Genomic DNA, 5,459 nt, shown 5'->3' with positions numbered 1-5,459 from the left:
CCCCATGTTGCATCTCCACTTCCTCATATCAGGGAGATCATATGATAGTTGTCTTTCTCCGCTTGACTTATTTCACTAAACATGATACCCTCTAGTTCCATCCACGTCGTCGCAAATGGCAAGATTTCATTTCTTTTGATGGCTGCATAATATTCCATTGTGTATATATACCACATCTTCTTGATCCATTCATCTGTTGATGGACATCTAGCTTCTTTCCATAGTTTGGCTATTGTAGACATTGCTGCTATAAACAGTGGGTGCACGTGCCCCTTTGGATCACTACGTTTGTATCTTTAGGGTAAATTCCTAGTAGTGCAATTGCTAGGTCATAGGGTAGTTCTATTTTCAACATTTTGAGGAAACTCCCAGCTCTTTTCCAGAACGGTTGCACCAGCTTGCATTCCCACCAACAGTGTAGGAGGGTTCCCCTTTCTCCACATCCTCGCCAGCATCTGTCATTTCCTGACTTGTTAATTTTACCCATACTGACTGGTGTGAGGTGATATCTTATTGTGGTTTTGCTTTGTATTTCCCTGATGCCAAGTGATGTGGAGCAATTTTTCATGTGTCTGTTGGCCATCTGGACATTTTCTTTGCATTTCTTTGCATTTTCTGCCCATTTCTTCATTGGATTATTTGTTCTTTGGGTGTTGAGTTTGCTAAGTTCTTTATAGATTTTGGATACTAGCCCTTTATCTGATATGTCGTTTGCAAATATCGTCTCCCATTCTCTCAGTTGTCTTTTGGTTTTGTTAACTGTTTCCTTTGCTGTGCAAAAGCTTTTGATCTTGATGAAGTCCCAATAGTTCATTTTTGCCCTTGCTTCCCTTACCTTTGGCAATGTTCCTAGGAAGATGTTGTTGCAGCTGAGGTCGAAGAAGTTGCTGCCTGTGTTCCCCTCAAGTATTTTGAAGGATTTCGTTCTCACATTGAGGTCCTTTATTCATTTTTAGTCTATTTTCATGTGTGGTGTAAGGAAGTGGTCCAATTTCATTTTTCTGCATGTGGCTGTCCAATTTTCCCAAAACCATTTATTGAAGAGGTTGTGTTTTTCCCACTGGACATTCTTTCCTGCTTTGTTGAAGATTAGTTGACCATAGAGTTGAGGGTCTATTTCTGGGCTCTCTATTCTGTTCCATTGATCTATGTGTCTGTTTTTGTGCCAGTACCATGCTGTCTTGATCATGACAGCTTTGTAATAGAGCTTGAAGTCCGGAATTGTGATGCCACCAACTTTGGCTTTCTTTTTCAATATCCCTTTGGCTATTCGAGGTCTTTTCTGGTTCCATATAAATTTGAGGGTTACTTGTTCCATTTCTTTGAAAAAAATAGATGGTATTTTGATAGGAATTTCATTAAATGTGTAGATTGCTTTAGGTAGCATAGACATTTTCACAATATTTGTTCTTCCAATCCAGGAGTATGAAACATTTTTCCATTTCTTTGTGTCTTCCTCAATTTCTTTCATGAGTACTTTATGGTTTTCTGAGTATATATTCTTAGCCTCATTAGTTAGGTTTATTCCTAGGTATCTTATGGTTTGAGGTGCAATTGTAAATGGGATTGACTCCTTGATTTCTCTTTCTTCTGTCTTGTTGTTGGTGTAGAGAAATGCAACTGATTTCTGTGCATTGATTTTATATCCTGACACTTTACTGAATTGATGTACGAGTTCTAGCAGTTTTAGAGTGGAGTCTTTTGGGTTTTCCACAAATAATATCATATCTTCTGCGAAGAGTGATAAATTTGATTTCTTCTTTGCCGATTTGGATGCCTTTAATTTCCTTTTGTTGTCTGATTGCTGAGGCTAGGACTTCTAGTACTATGTTGAATAGCAGTGGTGATAATGGACATCCCTGCCATGTTCCTGATCTTAGCAGAAAAGCTTTCAGTTTTTCTCCATTGAGCATGGTATTGCGGTGGGTTTTTCATAGATGGCCTGATAATATTGAGGTATGTGCCCTCTATCCCTACACTTTGAAGAGTTTTGATCACGAAGGGATGCTGTACTTTGTCAAATGCTTTTTCAGCATCTATAAAGAGTATCAAATGGTTCTTGTTTTATCTTTTATTAATGTATTTTATCACATGGATTGATTTGCGGATGTTGAACGAAACTTGCAGCCCTGGAATAAATCCCACTTGGTTGTGGTGAATAATCCTTTTAATGTACTGTTGAATCCTATTGGCTAATATTTTGGTGAGAATTTCTGCATCTGTGTTCATCAAGGATATTGGTCTGTAGTTCTCTTTTTTGTTGGGATCCTTGTCTGGTTTTGGGATCAAGGTGATGCTGGCCTCATAAAATGAGTTTGGAAGTTGTCCTTCCATTTCTATTTTTTGGAACAGTTTCAGGAGAATAGGAATTAGTTCTTCTTTAAACGTTTGGTAGAATTCCCCCCGGGAAGCCGTTTGGCCCTGGGCTTTTGTTTGTTTGGAGATTTTTGATGACTGTTTCAATCTCCTTACTGGTTATGGGTCTGTTCAGGTTTTTTATATCTTCCTGGTTCAGTTGTGGTAGTTTATATGTCTCTAGGAATTCATCCATTTCTTCCCAATTGTCAAATTTGTTGGCATAGAGTTGCTCATAGTATATTCTTATATACTTTCTTGGTGTTAGTTGTGATCTCTCTTCTTTCATTCATGATTTTATTTATTTGGGTATTTTCTCTTTTCTTTTTGATAAGTCTGGCCAGGGGTTTATCAATCTTATTAATTCTTTCAAAGAACCAGCTCCTAGTTTTGTTGATTTGTTCTATTGGGTTTTTTGGTTTCTATTTCATTGATTTCTGCTCTGATCTTTATGATTTCTCTTCACCTGCTGGGTTTAGGGTTTCTTTCTTGTTCTTTCTCCAGCTCCGTTAGGTGGAGGATTAGGTTGTGTACTTGAGACCTTTCTTGTTTCTTGAGAAAGGCTTTTACCACTGTATATTTTCCTCTCAAGACTGCCTTTGCTGTTCCCACAGATTCTGAACCATTGTGTTTTCATTATCATTTGTTTCCATGAATTTTTTCACATCTTCTTTAATTTCCTGGTTGACCCATTCATTGTTTAGAAGGATGCTGTTTAGTCTTCATGTATTTGGGTTCTTTCCAAATTTCCTCCTGTGATTGAGTTCTAGCTTCAGAGCACTGTGGTCTGAAAATATGCAGGGAATGATCCCAATCTTTTGATACCAGTTGAGATCTGATTTAGGATGCAGGACGTGATCTTTTCTGGAGAATGTTCCATATGCAGTAGAGAAGAATATGTATTCTGTTGCTTTGGGATGAAATGTTCTGAATATATTTGTGATGTCCATCTGGTCCAGTGTGTCATTTAAGGCCTTTATTTCCTTGTTGATCTTTTGCTTGGATGATCTATTTCAGTGAGCGTGTGTTAAAATCCCCTACTATTATTGTATTATTTTTGATGTGTTTCTTTTGAGTTTGTTATTAATTGGTTTATATAGTTGGCTGCTCCTACTTTAGGGACATAGATATTTAAAATTGTTAGATCTTCTTTTTGGACAAACCCTTTGAGTATGATATAGTGTCCTTCCTCGTATCTCATTATAGTCTTTGGCTTAAAATCTACTTGATCTGATATAAGTATTGCCACCCCTGCTTTCTTCTGGTGTCCATTAGCATGGTCAATTGTTTTCCATCACTTCACTTTTAATCTGGAGGTGTCTTTAGGTCTAAAACGAGTTTCTTGTAGGCAACATATAGATGAGTTTTGTTTATTTATTCATTCCAATATCCTGTGTCTTTTGATTGGGGCATTTAGCCCATTGACATTCAGGGTAACTATTGAGAGATATGAATTTAGTGCCATTGTATTGCCTGTAAGGTGACTGTTACTGTATATTGTGTCTGTTCCTTTCTGATCTACTACTTTTAGGCTCTCTCTTCGCTTAGAGGACCCCTTTCAAGATTTTCTGTTGAGCTGGTTTGGTGTTTGCAAATTCTTTCAGTTTTTGTTTGTCCTGGAAGCTTTTAATCTCTCCTTCTATTTTCAGTGATAGCCTAGCTGGATATAGTATTCTTGGCTGCATGTTTTTCTCATTTAGTGCTCTGAATATATCATGCCAGTTTTTTGTGGCCTGCCAGTCCTCTGTGGATAATTCTGCTGCCAATCTAATATTTTTACCATTGTATGTTACAGACTTCTTTCCCAGGCTGCTTTCAGGATTTTCTCTTTGTCACTAAGACTTGTAAATTTTACTATTAGGTGATGGGGTGTGGACCTATTCTTGTTGATTTTGAGGTGGGTTCTCTGCACCTCCTGGATTTTGATGCTTGTTCCCTTTGCCATATTAGGGAAATTCTCTCCAATAATTCTCTCCAGTATACCTTGTGCTCCCCTTTCTCTTTCTTCTTCTTCTGGAATCCCAGTTATTCTCCCATCCAAGTACTAACCAGGCCCTACCCTGCTTAGCTTCCGAGATCAGACGAGATCGGGCGCGTTCAGGGTGGTATGGCCGTAGACCCAGTTATTCTAATGTTGTTTCATTTTGTGGTGTCACTTATTGCTCAAATTCTCCCCTCGTGGTCCAGTAGATATTTGTCCCTCTTTTGCTCATCTTCTTTATTCTCTGTCATTTGGTCTTCTATATCACTAATTCTTTTTCTGCCTCATTTATCCTAGCAGTAAGAGCCTCCATTTGTTATTGTACCTCATTAATAGCTTTTTTGATTTCAACTTGGTTAGATTTTAGTTCTTTTATTTCTTCAGAAAGGGCTTTTATATTACCCGGGATGGTTTCTCTAATATCTTCCATGCCTTTTTTGAGCCCAGCTAGAACCTTTAGAATTGTCATTCTGAACTCAAGATCTGACATATTACCAATGTCTTTATTGATTAGGTCCCTAGCCTTCAGTACTGCCTCTTGTTCTTTTTTTTTTTTTTTTTTTTTTTTTTTGTGGTGAATTTTTCTGCCTTGTCATTTTGTCTGGGTAAGAGTATATGAAGGAGCAAGTAAAATACTTAAAGGGTGACAAAGACCCCAGGAAAATACACTTTAACCAAATCAGAAGAGACCCCAAATAGTTGGGTGGGGGAGAAAGGGGATAAAAAGAGGCTCAGAGGGCGCCTGGGTGGCTCAGTGGGTTAAGCCGCTGCCTTCGGCTCAGGTCATGATCTCAGGGTCATGGGATCGAGTCCCGCATCGGACTCTCTGCTCAGCAGGGAGCCTGCTTCCCTCTCTCTCTCTCTGCCTGCCTCTCCATCTACTTGTGATTTCTCTCTGTCAGATAAATAAATAAAATCTTTAAAAAAAAATTAAAAAAATAAAAAATAAAAAAAAAAGAGGCTCAGAAAAAAAAAAGAAACAATTAAAAAACAAAAACAAATGAAGGAAAAAATATAAAAAAGAAAAAATATATATATTTGATAAACTAGTTAAAATACGTTAAAAAAGAAAAGGGTAAGAGTTAAAAAAATTAGCAGAAGAGGAAGAAAAAAATTAAAAAGA

General features: G+C 37.6%; 1 pseudogene; it reads right to left on the bottom strand.

Moving 5' to 3' along the window:
• Nucleotides 1–4,356: 4,356 nt before the first annotated feature.
• Nucleotides 4,357–4,474, bottom strand: LOC123390375 (annotated as a pseudogene).
• Between the last annotated feature and the right edge of the window lie 985 nt (nucleotides 4,475–5,459).

Source organism: Mustela putorius, unplaced genomic scaffold, assembly GCF_011764305.1.
Source record: "Mustela putorius furo isolate JIRA1106 unplaced genomic scaffold, ASM1176430v1.1 tig00537338_pilon_pilon_pilon, whole genome shotgun sequence".
Lineage (NCBI taxonomy): Eukaryota > Metazoa > Chordata > Mammalia > Carnivora > Mustelidae > Mustela > Mustela putorius.
Note: the sequence above shows the minus strand (reverse complement) of the source record. Positions and strands in the feature narration are given on the sequence as shown.